Consider the following 21,575-nt stretch of genomic DNA (forward strand, 5'->3'; position numbering starts at 1 on the left):
TCCCCCTATCAAGCTCACAGCTCACCTCCTCGTAGAATGTTAAGAGATTGGTTTGACAAGAACGCCCATTTGTAAACCCGTGTTGATTACTGCTGATGATGTTGTTGTCTTTAGCAAACTCTACGATATAGTCCCTTATCATCCCCTCCAGAAGTTTACATACTACTGATGTCAAACTGACAGGCCTATAATTTCCCGGGATATGCCTCTGGCCCTTTTTGAATATTGGAATCACGTTAGCTTTCTTCCAATCCCCTGGTACATCTCCTGTCCTAATACTGTCAGCAAAGATCAGGAACAGTGGTCTCGATATAACTTTACTGAGTTCCTTGAGTACTCTCGGATGTACGCCATCCGGGCCTGGTGATTTGTTTGTGTTAAGTTTATCCAGCCTTTCCCTGATTTCACCCTCTGTTAGCCATAGTGGCAAGTCCTGTGTATTACTACTAGCCATACAGTCATGGTCAGTGTACCCATCCGTTTCCTGTGTAAAGACTGACAAGAAAAAAGCATTCAGCACAGTTGCTTTTTCAGTGTCCTCTGTAACCATCCTCCCATCATTGTTAATTATGTGTGCAATATGCTCTACCTTAGTTTTTTTCTGTTGATATATTTAAAGAATTTCTTTGGGTTTTTTTTTACTATCCTCTTCTATTTGTCTCTCAAAGATGATTTTATCCATCTTGATTTCTTGTTTACTTTTCTTATTTGCCTCCTTGTATTGCTCGAAAGCCGATACTGTGCCCTCTGATTTATACTTCTTGAAGGCCAATTTTTTTCCCCTAATAAGTTTTTTGACGCTACGGTTTAGCCAGCCAGGTTTGGCTTTGTCTCTTCTAAATTTATTTCCCATAGGAATGCACTGCAAGATGCCTTTGCTTAATATGTTCCTAAAGCATTCCCATTTTCCCTCTGTGGTCAGGGATCCCAGGGTTTGGTCCCAGTTTACCCTTTCCATCAATGAGTACAATTTTGGAAAGTTTGCCCTTCTGAAGTTTAGGGTTCTTATATTCCCCACTTGCCTTGTTATATTGTTATTTACACTAAATGTGATCATCCTGTGATCGCTAGAGCCCAGGTTGTCCTGGACTCCTACCTCCGAGATTCGGTTGGGGTCATTAGTGAGCAATAGATCCAGGACTGCATTTTCTCTGGTAGGGGAATCCACCAACTGTGACATGTAATTATCCTGTAAGGTTTCCGTGAATAGACGGGCCTTCTTTGAGTGTGCAGTCCCCTCTTCCCAGTCAATGTCGGGATAATTGAAGTCCCCCAATATGATGACTGATCCCAATTTTGCCACTTTACCCATTAGTGCTAAAAATTACAGCTCTACCTCCTCCCCTTGGTTAGGTGGCCTATAGCAAACCCCCACAATTACTTTCCCCTTTTCTCCTTCCTTATGGAGTTCAACCCACACAGATTCTAAATCCATGCTCATCCCATCCGTAATGTCACTCCTTTCTATCACCTTTATATTGTTCTTGACATAGAGACATACCCCTCCCCCTCTTTTTCCTACCCTGTCCTTCCGGGACACCGAATACCCTTGGATATTGGCCAGCCAGTCATGTGAGGGGTCGAACCAAGTTTCTGTTATTCCCACAAGGTCTATGTCCTCCTCATGTACTAACATTTCCAACTCATCCATTTTATTAGCTAGGCTCCTGGCATTAGCATATACCCCTCTTAGTTTTACGGAAGTTAAGTGCAATTGGCGGTTATGTTTATTCCTGTTTGGTCTGAGATTTTCCCGCACAGACCTGCCAATTGACATTGTGGACCTACTGTCGCTGCTGACACTACAGCTGCCTTCTGTCCTCTGCTCCCTCCTGACTGACTCTACTTCTGAGCCCTTGCTAACAAGGACAAGAAAAAAATGTATGTTTTTTGTAAATTTCAGAACCCTCATGTAAATTTATGTAAATATCTGAATCTTTTGTTCCTATTGGTTCAACAGATCTGTAGTCCCCACAGATAATGTTAATTTCCTGTGGAAAGAGTGCCCTAAAAAAGCTCACCTTTAATTCCATGGATAACTGTACAGTAAGTCCCCTACATACAAACATTCAACTTACGAACTTTCAAAGATGCATGTCGCATGTCCAATCCTGTAAAGCTGGGTACACACACCCAGCGGACTGAACATAGAAAAAAACCTGACCTTGACACAAGCAATATGGGTGCAGTGTTCTATCATGCTGTGCTCTTGTGTTTCATATCATGCTGTGCCCTTGTGTGCCAGAACACTATGCCTATATCTGCAAGCACTGATTTTTGCTGGACTTTTGAACAAGCTGAACTAAGGAACAAGCTCCTGGAACAGAACTCGTTTGTAAGTAAGGGACTTACAGTATATCATATTTTCTGTATTTGTAAGAGAACACTTTAATTTCTCCCAATAACACCCAGCCTTGAAGTTAAGAGAAACATTTTTACCAGTCCATGTGTTTTGTATAAAGGAGCTTTCATGGAAAGGATGGGGAATCCATGTAGTTGATAGGATAACAATTTTCTTTTGGCAGCTCAGAATAGAGTCTTCAGACATGCACATGTATTTCAGATCATGAGGATCTCATATGAGGGCAATTAAACAAGGTGAAGGAGTTTCAACAGGCAGTTAGACAACTGAGCGATAGTGAGTGAGATGCATTTTCTTGGATGTATTTAAATGGAAAATGGTTGAGTAACATGTTGGGCTTATTTCTTAAACCAATATATGCTATTATAGTTTTGATAATAATTTTATGCATTTTTTCGGCTGGTTTTGTTTAAAGAAATGTACTTCTGCAAATCAGTATCTGAGTAATGTGTCAAAGCTTTAAAGAAAGGAATATTCTCTCAACAGCCTCCCAAGATGCTACTGGGCTGCTAAATGTACATGACTCATTCTTAGAATTAAATTTTCAACAAGTCGGTTACTGAATGTCGCTTAGTAAAAGCCAGTACACCAGATAAAGTTTCTTGTGGTTCCATAAACATTAACAAGATTAAACTGTTATGGCAAGATGCCACAAACTGTGTGTTTTCTCCTATTGCAACCGTTATGCTGTAATGTGAAGGCAAGGTCATTAAGGTTAAAGATGTCTATATATAAGTCATGGATGGCTAAATTGCAGAACACAACCAAACCTACAGAGTAGTTATGTGAAATCTTAAAATCAGTCATTAAAAGAGAAATTTGATATTCATTAAAAAAAAAAACAGTTTATTAACCTAGGTGGATGCTGCATCTGTCCAATGCTGCATCTGTCCCCTGCCAGCTTTAATATTGAGAACTGAATGATCAAACACAGCTGATCCCTCAGCTCTCAGTGTTCAGGCTGCAGAGAACTGATAAATGTCAGTCACTGGCTCTCTGCTCTGGCCCCTCCAGCATTCACTGAAGCACCCGGCTGTGGAGAAGGCAGGAATGGCTGCCTCAGGCTCTCAGCGGCTCACTGAGAGGCTGAGCCAGCTGCCGGTTCAGGCAGTGGCATTGCGTGGGTTGTCAGTGCCCGTGGCAAGGCAAATAATTTGTGCCCCTAACTTACTCACAGTAGAGCGGCCAGCCAATAATCCTGACGTGACGCTGTTACATCAGGATTATATGCTAGATGGAAAGAATGACAACAAATACCTGTTATAGAGAGAAACTCATTATTATGCTCATTTCCCTTTCACCATTTTTCACAAATCCCGCCCCCCCAGCTCTCATCTCTTCCAAAATCCCCCCTTCGCTCTTTAGAAATTCCCCCTTATACACTCACACACACGCACTTTTCACAGTTCTCATCTCTTCATATCTCCCCCCGCCCCCACGCTCTTCACAATTTTTCAGCTCACACACTCTTCACAAATCCCCCCACACTCTTTTTCATCTCTCATCTCTTCAACCCTCCCCCCGCCCCCACGCTCTTCACAATTTTCCCACACACACACTCTTCACAAATCCCCCACACAGTTCACAGCTTCCACCTCCTGACACACCCCCCTTCGCAAATTCTGACCCCACTCCTCACCACCCCCCCCCCTTCTTCACAAATCCTCCCCTCACTCTTCACAGCTCTCACCTCTTCACAAACCCCTCCACTCTTCACAAGTTTGTGACAACGTGAGAGAGAGAGGATTGATTGAGAGAGGTTAAGGGAGAGGGGTGGGAGACAGAGAGGGGGGTGAGCAAGAGAGAGAGGGGGGAGAGAGAGAGGGTAAGAGAAGGGGGTGATAAAGAGGGGGTGGGGGAAGAGAGAGAGGTTCGCCCTCTTAAAAGTTAGCTTTTGTCCAGTGGTCCTGAAGAACTTACCATTTGTCAAAGTGGTCCCTCCTATCCCCTGGGTAGCATTTAACAAGAACAACTACTCGCAGCAGTGGTGATGAGTAGTTGCTTGTGTTATAAAAACTGTGCCTTTCCAGGAAACATTCTCGCTCCCTCCCTAACACATGCTCTGCACTGCAACCTATGCTTCTTCCCACTCCCCATTGTACACAGCTTACACTGTAAGCTGGAGTGTGGGACATTTGTTGTCAGGGTGCTGGCGACTCTGTTGCTGCAGTGTGTTGGGAGAAGCTCTCCATGTTTAAATCATGGGGTCTGTGCTGAGGAACAGGTGGGTATGTATGGGTGCTTCAGCATGGTCTGCACCCCTCCAAATGTTGTGCAGACCGGCTACCCCCCCCCCCCTATGCTTTGCCACTGGATCCAGACATTTGGGTGGATCCTGACCACATTATCAGGATTTTTCCAGAGCCTGGAATGGCTTTTTGATGTCAGCTGAAGACGCATAACAGGAGAGCAGAATGAACTGCACTTCTGAAATCTATAGGAGCAGTACAGTAAAAAAAGCTTTGGCTATACTCCTCCTTTAACACACACCTAGTTATTTCATTTACTTTTCTGTGCAACCAGCCACAGGGTGCACAAAATTCATTTAAAGAGTAACCTCACAGGGTACAGAAAGGTCTTTTATTACTGCTTGTCCTTTCCTTCTGTTCCCAACTCTGTTTCAAGTGTCAAGTTTAGCATGACATTAGGAATCAATGCCATGGTATCTTCCGTGACCCCTGGGAAAATCTGACAAACTGGGTGGTGTTTTGTATGCCAGTATGTGGAGTGTTTACGCTTTTGGCCATTTTTTGTCAAACGGGTGATGCAATATATTTATGTATGTTTCTTTCTTTCTCTTTGTTTGTGGGTCTGTTTTTGATTTTTCAGAAAGGGGATCACAACATGTATACATCCCTGATGAAGATTTGAACTCAAAAGTTCACCAATTATTTCGAAACGCGTTGGATTCATTACTTCCCCTCCCTTGGGGGTTACACCCCAGGGTGGGAGCTGTGTATCCCCATTCCCTTACCCTTTTGATATACTTTGTTGTATAGTACCTTTGGTCCTATTTGCCCATGACCGACTTTGGTATCTTCTATTTTTGGCCATGGGACTAGGATGAGGTCATGTTAGCCGTCTATGTTTGGCATATTGTCACTCTTTAATCATATTTGTATTAATACATATTCATATTTTTTTATAAATTGTTTCTTCTTCTTTTCTTATCTTTGATTGCCTTAAACATCCCCCCCCCCCAAGAGGAGAACAACACATTTGTGTTATTTTTAAATGTCTTATGGGATGATGGCAATCACAGGTCACTCACCATCTGGGACTATTTCTTTGCACAGTCATCAGGCTTAGAAGGGCTAATAAGGGGGCTTTTGTTTAAGACAGCCCCTTCATTATAAAGGGGCGGGGGGGGGTGCAGCGCAGCCATAGTGTCAGTGAATTCGATATTTTAGGAAAAGTATAGGGAAATCTGACAATCTGCATTGGTTTTTTATTATAATTATTGGGGGCATTTTTGTCTTCCATTTTCTTTTATGGTTGATTTGAGGTCAGCTGCCACTTTTAGCTGCTGTCCCATTTATAGCAGATTCTTTCTTTTACTGCAAGGCTTCCCTTTAAAAGGGGGTCTTGTTTTAGGGTGAGATTTTGGGGGTTTTAGATTCTTTTATTTCCAATATTTTTAATTTTAAATTTGGATTGCTCATAGCAGAGGATTCACATGTTACTGGCCACCTGTTCTTGGATCTGCCTTTTGTTCACAACATCAAACGAAAGAGAGAAAATCGAAATGCAAGAATAGTGTGCAACTGAAGGACCTCATATTATATCACTTATATTCACTTCAATTCATTTACTATTCATTTACTATAATAATAAAAAATTAGGCATACACCAGACAGGCCTATTCTTCCTAATTTAAACAGTCCTGCTGTAAGACAATTTTACATTGTTATATCCTCTGCAGAACCCTATATCTTGTAGTAAACAACAGCCTGTATTTTTTTATCTTTAGTAAATTTGAGCTTATCCCTTAATTTTGCCTGCTTCTGGCCAGTTTTAATTTCAATTGTTCTTTATTAATTCAGTACTCAATAGTACACAAAAAGGCAATATGAATAATCAAAAAATGAATCAAACTGTTCATTTTCATGAAATTTGAGTACATTAGAAGGACAAAGCTTAAGAGGGCTTGAGCAGAACATTGGATATTGTAACAATACAAAAAGAAAAAAAATAACAATGAAAATATACATAGTTACAATACATCATTGGCTAGTGCCGAGGTTCACCAAGAATAAATTGAAAGATACATAATAGAAAACAGTAGAATACACACATATCCAATATGTATAACTCTATATAGTGCAAAGAGGGTGGGTAAGCCAATGCTGCCAGGAATAGTAGAAATCGGTAGGAGCTGTTTTTGAGTGCAAAGATGTGTTTAAATGAACATTGTAGATTAACTTTACCAATGACTTCCACAAGTCCTGTCAGGGTTGGGAGCTCCAAATAATTACCAAATATTTGGTTCCAGAACGATTGTATAAACTTGCAGTACCACAGGATATGACATAAAGAACTGTTAGAACCCATGCTCTCCAAAAATAGGGAGAAAAGTTAGAAGAAAATTTTGATAGACTGTATGGAGTTAGGTACCATCTGTGAATAACTTTCTGAAGTAACTCCCAATGGTTGATGCATCATAGAGCCCAATAAGTAGATTTTATTGCTAAACGTCAAGCCCAGTCTGAGAATGATGTACCAATTTCTTGTTCTTATTTCAGAATAGATGTTTTTTTGGATAAATATGTTTTATTACCTAGTTTATTGTAGAAAATAGATTTTGTATTTGGTGTGAGGTGCAAAGTTTGAATCTGATGTTGGTGGAGGAGATTCTGCAATTGCATGTATACACAATATTCTTGGAGGGAATATGGTGTTCTTCTCTAAGAGCAGTAAATAATTTTGGAGAAGAGTGAGACTTCAGGTCACTAATAATATATAATGCCATGAGAGATCCAGATATGTAGGTGCAGATGAGGTATGAGTAATAAAGGTAGGAGTAAAGAGTGTTCCTATATAGACTCAATGCATGCAGAGTGGCCTGAATCATAGGGTAAGGTGACCTAAATGATTGATAACCTTTCAGAGTTGCTATCATCAAGGATCGGAAGTGTATAGTTGGAATAGGGTAGCACTTAATTCAAGCCCCTTGTTTGGGAGAATCAGCTCTCCACCATGCTGGAGCTTGATCTAAAATGGAAGCTGTTGGTAAGCACAACACATCTTAAAGCATTACAAAGCAGTGGGGTGTTAGTGCTTAAGGATGTAAGGACAATTAATATTCCAACAGGAAGTAAATAAAATGATAATAATAATATAATAATAATATAATAAAAATGATGATGGGGGAGGGGGCCCGGGGGGATAGGGCACACAGGGGGGGGGTATTAATAGTCCATGTGCATATCACAGGGGGGGTGGGGTCATAAAAGGACTGTGCAGGAGTCCATCTGTAGGGTCCAAGACAGTTCCATCGATGGATAGTTGCAGCTCAGGGCTGGCTCTCAGGAGAGTGAAGTTAACTCTGCATAAATGTGTATAAGGAGAGAAAGGAGAGCGCCTCTGAGTGCAAATTAAATTTTATTACAGAGATTACAAAGTAGTAACCCACATAAAGGTAACTTGCGTTGCGTTTGTCTGGGATGTCAGTTTTCTTCATTGGTGGTAAAGCGGTGGTCCGCAGGGCCCGGTGGGGGTCATCAAAACAGATGAAAACAGATGGGAACAGAAAAGCGAGCCGGCTTCAGGACCTACTAACAGGCCAGATTTTAAGTATTACGTTGGGGAGATGCAGACTAGAATATTGCAATCACTGAGCAGCAAATAAGATCACCTGTTATGTAATTTAGTTGTCTTGCAAACCTGGGCAGCGGCTGCAGCATGGGAAACGTATTACATGTTCCACCTGAAATTGGTTGGAATATATAACATGTTCTACAAGCTATGGTACCAATCATTGTAAATTGATCACACCTGATGTACTGATGGCCTCATTTCTTGAGACACTAACAAGCCTGGAAAGTACAAATACCCCCCAAATGACCCCTTTTTGGAAAATAGACAATCCAAGGTATTTAGTAAGAGGCATGGTGAGTTTTTTGAAGTTGTAATTTTTTCCCACAATTCTTTGACAAAATTAAGATTTTTTTCACAAAATTGTCATATTACCAAGTTATTTCTTACACACTGTATAGGCATACTTGCGACTACACCCCAAAATACATTCTGCTACTCCTCCTGAGTATAGCGATACCACATGTGTGAGACTTTTACACAGCCTGGCTACATACAGAGGCCCAATATCCAAATAGCACCTCCAGGCATTCTAGGAGCATAAATTACACATATAATTTCCTGACAACTTATCACACTTTAGAAGTCCCTGGAGCACCAGGATGATGGAAACACCCAGAAAATGACATCATTTTGGAAAGCAAACACCCCAACACACAATATAGGAGGCATAATGAGTCTTTTGAACATATCATTTTTTCACAAGTTTTTGGAAAACGTGGAAAGAAAATAAAACTCTTTTTCTTTTAATTTTTTTTTACACAAAGTTGTCCATTTATAAGATATTTCTAACACATAGCATGTACATAACAAAAATGACACCCCAATTTACATTCTGCTACTCCTCCTGAGTATGTTAATACCACATGTGTGAGACTTTTACACAGCCTTCCCACATACAGGCCCAACATTCAAGGAACACTGTCATTTCCTGACTACCAATTACACTTTTGTGAGGCACAATAGGGCAATGATAAGCACTGTAGTGGCACTGATGTGACACAGATGAGCACTGATGTGGCATGTATGTGGCACAAATAAGCACTGACGTGGCCTGGATAAGCACTGACATGGCATGGATCTGGCACGGATGAGCATTGACGTGGCATTGAAGAGCACTGATGTGGCATGAATGAGCACTGGCATGTATGTGACATAATTGAGAAATGACGTGGCATGGATGTGGCACTGATGAGCACTGAAGTGGCATGGATGTGGTACGGATGAGCACCAACTTGGCATGGATGAGCACTGATGTGGCATGGATGAGCATGAATGAGCTATGGATGAGAACTTAGGTGGCATAGGTGGGCACAGATGAAGCATGGGTGAGCACAGATGAGGCATTGATATGGCACAGGTAGGCATGAATGAGGCATCATGATTGAGGCATGAATTGGCATGATTGAGGCATAGATTGGCATTGATGGGCATGAATGGGCATGATTGAGGCGCAGCTGGGAATTATTGAGGCATGGATGGGCATGATTGAGGCATGGATGGGCATTACTGAGGCATGACTGATGTAAGATTGAGGCATGGTTGAGGCATGAATGAGGCATGGAGGAGGCAGGTGTGAGCGGTGCTGCGGTCTCTCTCCACTCCTTGCACGCTGTACCGATCGCTGTGTACACTGTGTAGACAAGTAGAAGAAGAACTGAAACGGACATGCGTCGGTTTGTTGACAACTGATCACACCGTCATTGGACAGAACGATAACACGGTAAAGGGCCACTGTCATTGGGCTTTTACCACAATCCGTGATGCACAGGCACTTCCGTGTGCGTGCCCCAGTGGGCGCGAGGGAAGCGCGATTCTGAGAGGACGTCATTGTACACCCTCCCTGAATAAGCCGACCACGCTGTAGCCATCATTTAGCTATGGCCCGTTTGGCAAGTGGTTAAGTTCAGACATTTCTGGACTGTTCCACGTAGGCTGTCTCTGAAGAAGTGTGATGTCAGCCATTCAGGCACAAAGCAGCATATGCTGGAAGGCAACATGTTTTTAACATCAGATATTTCTGGACTGTTGAGACCTGGTTATACTGAATCCATCTGGTTATGGCCGGGGGGAGCCTGAAATGCCAGAAGAGCAAGATTACCCAGCAGGGCATGTATTGCAGAAGGGCACATACCCCTTTGCAGTGGGGTATGGGATCAAGCGAGCATGATGTGAAGATTACAATGCCTAATTGCCTCGCTTTTAACCAGCACATCAAAGGGACCAGATGTGGGCTGTGATCCTGACCTGGATTAAGGGCTCGACAGCAAGATAGCAAAACCGTTTGCTGGTGATTTTCAAGGACAGCAACACACTTTCTGAAAGTTTACTGCCTTTTTGCTAATTGGACAGAGGACTACACAGGCGGTCACAGGGTGTTTTTTAAAAAGGCAAGGGACAGCCATGAAGGCCTCTTCTTCTCCTCTTTCTCCTGGAGTCCAGCTAACATACAAAACACTGAGGAAGGAGTTATGTAATGTATCATCTCTGCTCTTTTGTTTTATATGCTCTGTATTACTATTCTTAGATTTTTTGTTAGTGCTATACTTTCTTTGTAAATAAATACAACCTTTGTTTCTTTGAGCATTGTGTTTATTTTTGTAGCTAATATTAGTATCATATCATCACCATAATTATGGGAACAGGCAAGATAGTACATATTCAATTATTTGACTATTGTATGACTATTATTTGTCTAACTACTAACTATTTAGGCAGGGAGAATCCACGCATTGTGGCACTCCTCTGTCTACATTCCCTTTAAATACTTTATGGTCCTTGACCGACTGCTCAAGACGTTTATGTGGGGTACTGACTTTGGGGCTTACTACTTTGCGGCCCAGCTTTCACATTTATTTCATGTGGATAAACTTGATAACTGTAGATATCTCTACATGTCGCTTTCCGAGTGCCCAGTGTCCGCACCTGTTTTGTGACATCCTACGCGGTGAAGGAAGCTTCTCTGGCCCCTCTAATCATGGCAGCATCTTGGCTAGCTTTAGGAAACAATGGGACATTGCAATATCTAGAACTGATGATCCAGCGATGCATACCCTAACTCCCCTCTGGTACAATAGACATCTCTCGAAATTACTTCACCTTCCGGACCCCAGCCTTTGGATGGATCATGGGATATATTTTCTCTCTCATGTTTTGCACGCCGGCACTATCAAAACTTTTTCTCAAATTCAAGGGGGATTTAACACCACATGCTTTTTCGATATCTGCAAATCCGGCCCTCCGTACCCAATTTAAAACCTGTATTCCCACGCTACCTTCCCTCGATATTTTGGAAGTGATCAGGGGCGAGGATCCACATAAACGTATCTCTATCCTCTATGATTTCATCACTACCAAGGTAACCTCTAGACTGGCTTATAGTATCAAAGATGCTTGGGTGGATGATACTGGAGACTTAGACGATGATGAGTGGAATGATGCTCTGGAGACCTCTACGCTAGTTTCCCCAAAGGCCTTGGATCGGCTTACTCAGGTATACATTACACTTAGGGCTTATCTCTCCCTTGACAGAATGGCTAGATTTGACCCGTCTCAGGATCCCACCTGCCCCAGGTGCCTTCTTGATGTTGGCACCTTTGGTCATCTCATATGGCACTGTCCTCGTATTCTGAGCTTCTGGGCGCAGGTGGTACAGTTCCTCCATGACCGTATGGGCACACCTGTAACCCTAGACTCCAAAATATGTATTTTGGGGATACTCCCTGATGGCGACATGGACAAATACACTGTTAGATTCATACATGAAATATTGTTTTGTGCCAGGAAACTCGTTGCCCGAATGTGGATTCAGCCATCTCCACCCACTTCGGCCGCCTGCAAGAAAGTAATTTACATGAATAGGGGCTGCCCTTCCTGTTACCATAAAATATGGGATAGGGGGCTTCAGACCTCGTCTACATGCACGTCCTGATTGCCGGATGCTCCGTTTACTGCTGTCTGCTTGGCCATATTTGCTTGAATACTCCCAATCTGCATGTTCCCAACTCATTAAGTTGTAGTTCTCAGGGGGGAATCCAAAACCTACCCCTATTATTTTATTTGCAACGAGAATTCAATGAGTCGGGAAGAGACATCCAGAGTATTTTATAATTAGGCAAGGTAAGAATTGTCAGAAGCTGAAAGTTGGATACCCAAATACTTAATGGATGTGGAAGCCCAAGGGAATGGAATTGTAGACTTAATAGATTCTTTATGGGGGGGGGGGGGGGATATGTTGAGGCCAAGAATATATAAATCCCCTTTTTTCTCATTGTGGAATGATGGGATTTTCCTACTAAATAATGTAACTCTTTTTTAGCCATACTTCTCCTAGTTCGTTCTGCACTCATGTGACTTATTTACAGCCAACAGTGGGTTAAAGCTGATGTCACTTAGCTGGTTCAAGCTAGGGAAAGATCCTGACGTTACAGTCAGAAGCTTGGGCCAGCAGCTGGCTTAGCCTCTCAGCTGCGCCACTGGGAGACTGAACAGCTTGATATACAGTATTAGTGGCTGAAGACTATTATTGACTTCTAACCAATATTGTGAAGGTAAGATAGGGATGAATCCCGCTGTATTTTATTTCCTTTCCTTGGTCTCTTTTAGTGTTTGACTCCTACTCCCATTATGAGGTCTACCTATTTTTGGCACTCCCTTTTTTTCTCCTCCACTTTTCGGGTTCCCCTCTCTCTTTTATGTATTTTTTTCTTTTTGTGTTATTTTGACCTGATGTATATGTATCTCTTAATCAGTGGCGTAGCGTGGGTTGGCAGCACCCGGGGCAAGGCAAGTAATTTGCGCCCCCTAACCCGCGGGATTTTAGCACTCGAGTCTCTTCCACTAGATTAGTTAAAGAAACCCTTACCCCCTAAGCACATGTATTGTTTGTTATGAAAATATTGATGTAATTAAAGTAAAATGCATCTAAATACAAGTTTGAATGTTCATCGTGCCCCCTTTCAATGCAGAGAGTCCAGTGTGCCCACTTTCAATGCAGAGAGTCCAGTGTGCCCCCTTTCAATGCAGAATGACCAGCGTGCCCCTTTCCAATGCAGTGAGACCAGCGTGCCCCTTTCCAATGCAGTGAGACCAGCGTGCCCCCTTTCAATGCAGTGAGACCAGCGTGCCCCCTTTCAATGCAGTGAGACCATCGTGCCCCCTTTCAATGCAGAATGACCAGCGTGCCCTCTTTCAATGCAGAATGACCAGCGTGCCCCCTTTCAATGCAGAATGACCAGCGTGCCCTCATTCAATGCAGAGAGACCAGCGTGCCCCCATTCAATGCAGAAAGACCAGCGTGCCCCCATCAATGCAGAATGACCAGCATGCCCCCTTTCAATGCAGAGAGACCAGCGTGCCCCCTTTCAATGCAGAATGCATTGAAAGGGGCACGCTGGTCACACAATGGCCGGGTCCACCTTTTTTTGAAGCCTATTAGAGCCTCTGAAGTATTATGGAAAGATCCGCGCTTAGGATAGAGGAGGGTAGTAGGGTAAGGGCACTAAAAAAGGTCAATCGGCTGCAGCCCACTTCGGAATATAATCCCAAAGGATTATACACTGAATATGCAAAAAAGGAAGGAAGTGTTTGGCGCTGCCAATATGTATGTAATAAATAGAGTGGTTATTAAATTGTTATACCTGGTGTGTTGTTTATGTTGTAAAAGTGCAGTAGTGTAACATAATATCACATAAAACTCATAATCATATAAAACAGCATTAAATAAATTACATGTGATGCTATAACATGTATAAAACACTGTAAAAATGAGTAAAACTTGGTGCCTCTCAAGTGCAGGTGAGAAAAGTGATATTGTGATACGTGCAGTATGAGTGGTAAGCACCACCCAAACTTAAAAGGAGAAAGAAAATGTGCCCACAATGATTGAAGTATACAAATGTATATAAAGTGAGCAAGAATAAATGAATAAATATGGTGTAGAAAATCACTATACCGTGAAGCAAGAAAAAAATAAAAAATAGATCCTCCAAGAGTATAATCAATATAATAAATGTGACAAAGGATATTGGAACCCGGCTGCGTGAATAAAGTGAACAGTGCCAGGAAGTGATCAACAAAAAGTATCAGCCTTAAAAGGTTCCGAAAGAACGTAATAAAAGTGATCAAAAAATATAGTGAACCAATAAAAAGGTGGTGGAAAAAATACAAATTCAAAGTGTATATATATATATATAAATATAAATGCCTTAAAAGGAGTATATTGCCAATAAAAGTATAAGTCCTCAAAGCCAAATATAGTAAAAACAGTCCAAAGTAGTAGTAATAAGTGCCATAAAATTCTGGTGCCGCGGGGTGGATAGTAGTGGTGTAAATTAGTCAGGTGCTCCCCTATGCCGTGGGTCCGGTGCTCCCCTTTCTAGTAAATACCGAGCTTACCAGAAAGATTTCCCCACACAGGGGTAGAATGCAGGTCGATATTTTTAGGGATCGCTCCCAAGGAAGGGGGGTCCAGTCGCCTGGTTCGCTTAACACCTGGTCCACTTTGCTCAATCCCGTCACCCGTGTCCAGAATGAGTAGTGTATATGTTATGGATGTCCCAACCTTATTGCTCCATAATGGCCATCCCAGGACATATGCAAAGAAAATGCCTCCAATAGTGAAGTAACGTTTTAACAATCTTTATTCTATCCAAGAATAAACACCGCACACCGCATCACTTCCGTTTTTTGTTTATTGTACCGGCTTGGGGCGCAGATCCGATCGGTGGAGCAAACGCCGCTCATCGCTACACCGCTAAAGAGGACCTTACGGCTCCTATAGCATATGATTGCATATTTCTGCTGCCACTTATGTGAGTACCTGTTTTTACTTGGATAGAATAAAGATTGTTAAAACATTACTTCACTATTGGAGGCATTTTCTTTGCATATGTCCTGGGATGGCCATTATGGAGCAATAAGGTTGGGACATCCATAACATATACACTACTCATTCTGGACACGGGTGACGGGATTGAGCAAAGTGGACCAGGTGTTAAGCGAACCAGGCGACCGGACCCCCCTTCCTTGGGAGCGATCCCTAAAAATATCGACCTGCATTCTACCCCTGTGTGGGGAAATCTTTCTGGTAAGCTCGGTATTTACTAGAAAGGGGAGCACCGGACCCACGGCATAGGGGAGCACCTGACTAATTTACACCACTACTATCCACCCCGCGGCACCAGAATTTTATGGCACTTATTACTACTACTTTGGACTGTTTTTACTATATTTGGCTTTGAGGACTTATTATTGGCAATATACTCCTTTTAAGGCATTTATATTTATATATATATACACTTTGAATTTGTATTTTTTCCACCACCTTTTTATTGGTTCACTATATTTTGTGATCACTTTTATTACGTTCTTTCGGAACCTTTTAAGGCTGATACTTTTTGTTGATCACTTCCTGGCACTGTTCACTTTATTCACGCAGCCGGGTTCCAATATCCTTTGTCACATTTATTATATTGATTATACTCTTGGAGGATCTATTTTTTATTTTTTTCTTGCTTCACGGTATAGTGATTTTCTACACCATATTTATTCATTTATTCTTGCTCACTTTATATACATTTGTATACTTCAATCATTGTGGGTACAATTTCTTTCTCCTTTTAAGTTTGGGTGGTGCTTACCACTCATACTGCACGTAGCACAATATCACTTTTCTCACCTGCACTTGAGAGGCACCAAGTTTTACTCATTTTTACAGTGTTTTATACATGTTATAGCATCACATGTAATTTATTTAATGCTGTTTTATATGATTATGAGTTTTATGTGATATTATGTTACACTACTGCACTTTTACAACATAAACAACACACCAGGTATAACAATTTAATAACCACTCTATTTATTACATACATATTGGCAGCGCCAAACACTTCCTTCCTTTTTTGCATATTAGAGCCTCTGGCTCTAATCAGGCGATGCAAAAAAAAAAAAACAGTGAGCAGTGAGGAGAGGCAGCATAGGCGGGGCTTGGCTTGCAATGCCACCCCACCCTACACCAATGGACAGGTGAGGCACAGTCCAGACCCGCCCCGACCCACCATTTTCAGCCATAGGCGGCCGCGCTGGACATCTCCCAGCCTAAAGATGGAGGCAGCCGCAGACAGTGTGTGAACTGTGTATGTCAGAGTCAGACAGACAGATGTTGCGCCCGGTGCGGCCAGCCCCCCCTGCACCCCCCACGCTACGCCACTGCTCTTAATGTAAGGTTTATTATGTTGTTTTAATATTTTATGTCTCTTACTGGCTACCAAATGTTACATTGAAGACAATAATTGGCATCCTGAGGAAGCTTAACCATTTGCCGACCGCCCGCCACAGATATACTGCTGCAGGCTGCCTAGGCTGCACGAACCGCCGTACCTGTATTGTGGAAACGCTCCTGAGGGGCGAGTGCGCACCGCCAGAGGCACTCGTCTGTCCCCACTAGGCAGCGGGGATGCTGATCCATGGGGCCAGCGGCCGCGATTTGCTGCTCGGCACCTGCGATTGCTCCGCGCTGAGAGAGGACAATGTTCTGCTGTTGTAAACACAGCAGACCATTGTTCTCTCTGAAATGAGCACAGAATGCCTGTGATCCTCCTACTTTGTGATCACAGGTCTCTGTGTTCCTTTCACAAGTCCCTCCCCCATACAGTTAGAAAACACTCCCCTAGGCTCTCACTTAACCCTTTGATCACCCCTGGGTTAACCCCTCCCCTGCCAGTGTCATTAATACAGTAACAGTGCATTTTTTTTAACACTGATTACTGCAGTAATGTCACTGGTCCCCTCAAAAGTGTCAAAAATGTCACTTAGGGGTCCGATCTGTCCGCCGCAATGTTGCAGTCCTGCTAAAAATCGCAGATCGCCACCATTACTAGTAAAAAAAAAATTAAAAATAAAAATGACATAAATCTTTCCCCTAGTTTGTAGACGCGATACCTTTTGCGCAAACCAATCAAAATACGCTTATTGGGATTTTTTTACCAAAAATATGTAGCACAATACAAATTGGCCTAAGAGGATGAAAAAATGTCTTTTTAATATTTTTTGGGAATGTTATATAGCAGAAAGTGAAAAAAAAATATATATTTTTTTTTCATAATTGTCACTCTTTTTTGTTTATAGCGAAACACATCAATCTTCTTTTCTTCCTGTACATCATTAATGATATTTGTATCCTTTTTGTAAGATTGAAGTGTAGCTGATATATTGTAATTTTTATACAGAGTGAATTTCAATGCAATAATAAAATAATATTGTTTTTTATTCTTATTTTTGTCTTTGATATTTTTCTATTGTGGCACATATCCCCTTGTCCCATTTTCTCATTGTGGAATTATGGGATTTTCCTTCTAAATAACTAAACTATATATTTTTGGGGAGGGTTCCCATTTAATTTTTACATGACACCTGCTCCCTTCATTATATATAGTATGTCCAAAAGAGCTTTGCCATACTTCTTTAAGAATCAGATTTTTTTAACATTTGGAGCGTAAACATTCACCAAAGTACAAAGCATGTTATTAATGTTACAGATCACAATTAGATAACGACCATGGGGGACTTCTATCGTGTCGATATGATGAAGCTCCCCTGTACACCTGGATAGGAGGGGTGGCGGGGGCAGCATGTAGAGAAATCACTGCCCTCAGTTTTCCTCCTGTAGCTGCAGGAGGAAAAAGTAGGTGATTGGTTCCTCTGTATGCTGCCCCCACCACTCCTCCAATCCAGTTCACTTGTGTTCTGCTGTCTCTGGGCCCCTGTGTTATCCCCTGGTCCCATCCCCCCCACCCCCCACTGTGCTCCCTCCCCTCTCCTGCCGGCTGTTGCAGGGGATGTGTCACAATACAGAACAAGGAAGGGGTCAGTAAATATGTAATTTACCAGCTCCTTCCTTTTCTGCATAGACAGAGTCATAGTCAGTGACATTGTAAAAAAATAAATAAATAAATGATAAAAAATAATACAATTATAATACCAAAAAATAAAAACTACTGACACCAGTGGGTGAACTTCCAGAATTGCAAAGGTCCCACTTGCGACCAGGCCCTAGCATTCCACCACCGTGGGGAGGCCCCAAGATGGCAGGAAGGGGGCCCACTGCAGAACTTGTGAAAGGGACCCGCTGCGGGACCGTAAAGGGCACCGCAATGAGATTAAAGGGCCCCAGGATCAATGGGAAGAGCCCCAGGCTCGAAGGGAAGGGCCCCAGCCAGGGGTCCGGGGGGGCCTTCATGGTTTCTTGCACCGGGGCCCTGAAGGTTCTAGTTACGCCTCTGTCTAGTGGCATAGGCCCTAAGGAGAAGAGTGGTAAATAGAGTCCATATTAGAATTCTTGTAAAGGACTGGTTACATTTTTCTACTCCATTTCCAGAGTATGGCCACTTTTGCATTCCTGTATCATTTGAGGACTCTTAATGACAGCTTTATAGAAATTGCCAAGCAGCAGGACAATTTTGCATCAGTGAGAACCGGAACAGCCTCACTGAACTACTGCCCATTTTCTATCTGCTTTTATTTCCTTTGATGAAAAAGCATGTGCCGCTATCAGCATGTATGCGTATAAGGTCAATATGCCTTACATCAGTTGCATTTCCTACGCTATAAGATCAGGGTCACTTCAGCAACCATGAACTTATAAAAGAATTGTTTAGCATACTCTGCTGAATAAAGGTATATCACAGCTGTTCATCTAAAATGTAACCCTCCCTCCCCTACTGCCGCTGATCTGCTCTCTCTCTTCTTATTCCCCTGCCACTGCAAGGTCCCCTGCCGCTCTGTCATCTGTCATCTCCCTTACCCTCCTGTACAGAGTGCTTCCTGTTCATTCAATCATCCATTCATTCATTTAGTACAGAGAAGAGGATTGGGGATCTTATTGCTCAATCCCTTTCTTTATCTTAAAAGTGAGACTTTAGACCCCTGATGTTTCACCAAACCCTCTCCCCCAACAAGGGTTTTTTTAAAAAAATGAAATTTTAAAAAATTACAAAAATTAAAAAACCATAATGAAGGCCTCGTTCACACTTTTTTACTCTATTGTGCACCCATGCAAGGGTTGTTTTTGCCCAAATGATGAAGCACAGGTTTTCCGTGCATCCCTGTTCAGGCAGTCTTATTTATGTCATTTGGGATGCAGTGGCTGCATGAACAAGGCCACTGCTCCCAATTTGACAGCTGTGTGGGTATGCAGCTGCAAAAGCACACTGCATGGGTTCAGAGCTATGCAGCTGTCCGATTGGGAGCAGCAGTCGTGTCCATGAAGCTGCTGCATCCAAAATGACATGAATGGACTTAACTGCAAAATGATGCACAGAATACCTGTGTATCCTTGTGCGGGCAAACACAGCTCTCAAATGGGCATACACAATAGTATGCACATGTGAACAAGGTCAAAGGGCTCATTCACATGGGTGCTCTGGCCCATACAGCGTGATGAATGTTTAGTGTACACTGCTATGGGGACACAGAAGCTGTATGAACACAGCCGCAGGTCCTAATTTGAAATGTGTGCAGGTGCACACTGTTTGCATTAAGGGCCATGCACCTGCACCCATATCCCTGGTAATGTAGGAGCTGCATTTGTGTTCATACAGCCACTGTGTCTTTATATGGTAACATAGATTGTCTGCATGCAGCTCCAGCCACGTAAACAAACCACTCATAATGCAGTACAGGACACAGCATCTGTGTGAATGAGCCCCAAGACCTCATTAACACACAGTGCATTTCTGAAGCTAGAAGTCATAAGTGTTTGCATACAGCCACGGGCAGTAGCCAGCATGAATCAACAAGAAGCTTACAGATACTGCGGATGTACACATGTAATCCCACATCCTGGGTGCAAACTGGGCTGTTCATAAATTCCTATATGCATGTAAGCTCTTGACTGTGAAGGCTACAGTGTCTGCCAACTTGTCATTGATTTGTACAGACTGTTAACCATGGCAGAATGCAAACACCTTTGACTCCTGGGCACAGAAATACACTTCTTCTTGATGATGTACAGTCCGATGTGACCATGTGAATGAGAACTAAAACAAAACACAAATGTGCATTGCTGTGCATTGTAACACACTATAGCATGCACCTCAAATTTAGGAGGGAAATTTTAGGAAAAAAACTTACATTTGAAATAAACAGCAACTTTTTTTAATCAAATACAGCCTTACCAGTGCCCGTGAATGCAGACTCGCCAGTGCGGTGTCCATCAATGCAGCCTTGCCAGTGCAGTGTCCATCAATGCAGTCTCGCCAGAGCAGTGTCCATCAATGCAGTCCAGCCAGTGCAGTGTCCACCAATGCAGTCTCGCCAGCGCAGTGTCCACCAATGCAGCCTCGCCAGCGCCATTGCACAGAGCGGCGATATATTTAAAAAAAAAAAGGGCAGGCAGCGCTAAGAGGCAGAGGGGGGCAGGCCAGGCTGAGGAGAAGGAAGGACGAGCGGCTGCTGTCATCTGAAGTCCCGGCGCCTATGATAGATGTCACACATCCCACGTCCTGGCATTGGGCCACTCTGCTGTCTATCATAGGAGGCGGGACTTCCTATGACAGCAACCGCTCGTCCTTCCTTCTGCTTGTCCCGGCCCGCCCCCCTCTGCCTCTCAGCGCTGCCTGGCCCTTTTTTTAATATATCGGCGTATAACATGCACTGGTGTTTTGCCCTCCATTTTTAGGAGGAAGGAGGAAGAAGTGCGTGTTATACGCCGACAAATACAGTATATATATATATATATATATATATACATACATATAGTATACCCTTTTGCCCCCAGGCCAATTTTTAGCTTTCAGTGCTTTCACACTTTGAGTAAAAAAAAGACAGAAAATTTGGGGGAAAAACATATTTTTTCTAAGTTTCTACTATAAAATATTACAAACAAGTAAGTATTCTCAATACATTTAGGCTAAAATTTATACTGCTACATTTCTTTGGTAAAAATAACCCAAATCAGTGTATATTTTTTAATGTGTGTGAATGTTATAGAGTCCACAATCTATGGTACATATCATTGAAAATTAATCAATCCTACTGACTGCGTATCCCATTCATGAGGCCCCAATATGCCAGGAGAGCATATCTCCCAAAGGACCCCTTTTTGGAAAGTAGACAGTCTGAGGTATTTAATAAGAGGCATGGGGGTTTTTTGAAGTTGTAGTTTTTTTATTTCTTTCCAAAGTTACCAACATTTTTTTTTTTCAAACAATTTTAATATTAAGTTATTTCTCACACACAGCATAGGCATACTTGCAATTACACTGAAAACACATTCTGATACTTCCCCTGAGTATGGGAATATCATATGTGTGAGACTTTTTCGCAGCCTAACCACTTAGAGAGGCCCAGCTTTCAAGGAGCACCTTCAGGTATTCTAGGGGTATAAATTACACTTCTA

The sequence above is a fragment of the Pelophylax lessonae genome (assembly GCF_965119305.1).
Source record: "Pelophylax lessonae genome assembly, chromosome: 5".
In the NCBI taxonomy this organism is placed as follows: Eukaryota; Metazoa; Chordata; class Amphibia; order Anura; family Ranidae; genus Pelophylax; species Pelophylax lessonae.